Genomic DNA, 1,598 nt, shown 5'->3' with positions numbered 1-1,598 from the left:
CTAAATTTGTTTATACAGAAATTGAAAATATTTAGAAAACAAAAAATGTACAAAATTTAGCTGCAGCTGCTGCTATTAAATGTATGTTGGAGTGTTTATATGAACTGAGGTATGTATAACATACATGTGTATAGTATTAGAAGTTCAATAAGAGTTGAAAAATAAGGCGAATATGTCTCAAAGGACCACATAAAATAAGAGTCCGAATGAAGTTATTTATGAGGACTAAAGGCACATTTAAGAGCCTCAAAATCTCTGAAACGATTCTCGATAAGTCAGTGCTGAAACCACACGCTTTATTTCCTTTTAAATAAATTTCTTTTAATTTCGCAAATTAGAAATTCGCTAGAAATGTAAATACATAATTAATTCCAAATATCAATTCTTGACTCAAGGGAATGCTTCGAACTATATTCGCTTAATTCACAGAACATGCTTTTCATGTGAGCGTTTTCAAAATATCTAATTAATTTGTATGTACAAAATCCCATAGTGATACACGAAACACAAAGAAATTTAAATAAATCAGTTTCTACCTACCGATTATCTTTTGACTTACGGATTCTTAGAAACACACCACTCTTGTAAGACACAAAACTCCGCCATAAACGTTTAACCTCGTATGTATCTATGTTGAAGACCGTTTTCAATATGTACGAACGACACTAATTACTATTTTAGTTGAAAAAAATGTCAATAACGAAAAATAAACACTGGCATATGTTGATGCCGTTGAAAACCAAAATTGTATTCAAAAGAATTTGGTGCAAAGTAAATTTTGTTTGCAAAAATTGGTATATCTTTATTGTCCACATTCCAGTTTTGATAAAATATAGCCTATGTTACGTCCGAGGTCACTGTCTAGATACCAGTTAAAGCCCCATGAAAATCCATTCAGTAGTTCCGGAGATTAGTGAGTTCAAACAGAAAAACAATCTACGGTTTTTTCAACTGAAATAGTAATTAGTGTCGTTCGTACATATTGAAAACGGTCATCAACATAGATACATACGAGGTTAAACGTTTATCGCGTTTGTGTCTTACAAGAGTGGTGTGTTTCTAAGAATCCGTAAGTCAAAAGATAATCGGTAGGTAGAAACTGATTTATTTAAATTACTTTGTGTTTCGTGTATCACTATGGGATTTTGTACATACAAATCAGTTAGATATTTTGAAAACGCTCACATGAAAAGCATGTTCTGCAAATTAAGCGGATATAGTTCGAAGCAGTCCTTGAGTCAAGAATTGACATTTGGAATTAATTACGTATTTACATTTCTAGCGAATTTCTAATTTGCTGAAGTAAAAGAAATTTATTTTAAAGGAAATAAAGCGTGTGGTTTCAGCATTGACTTATCGAGAAAAACGCTATCCCAAACTCCCACCGCCCGCGCAAGAATCCCGCATCTGGCACCGCAATTCTGCATGTCTTCAGTTGCAGGAGCGCGCTGTTAGAGCCTTGGGGCTGCTCTTTTGTAGGGGCGTTTCATTCGGGTGTCCACAGTAGACAGCCGTCCTCTCGTTTGCATCGGAGTACGAATTTCACGTATTTCGCAACTGCTTCCCACTTTTCTGCGCTGGAGATCATTACCCCAACT

The sequence above is a fragment of the Rhagoletis pomonella genome, unplaced genomic scaffold (genome assembly GCF_013731165.1).
Source record: "Rhagoletis pomonella isolate Grant_MI unplaced genomic scaffold, Rhpom_1.0 Rhpom_scaffold_00102, whole genome shotgun sequence".
NCBI lineage: Eukaryota > Metazoa > Arthropoda > Insecta > Diptera > Tephritidae > Rhagoletis > Rhagoletis pomonella.
Note: the sequence above shows the minus strand (reverse complement) of the source record.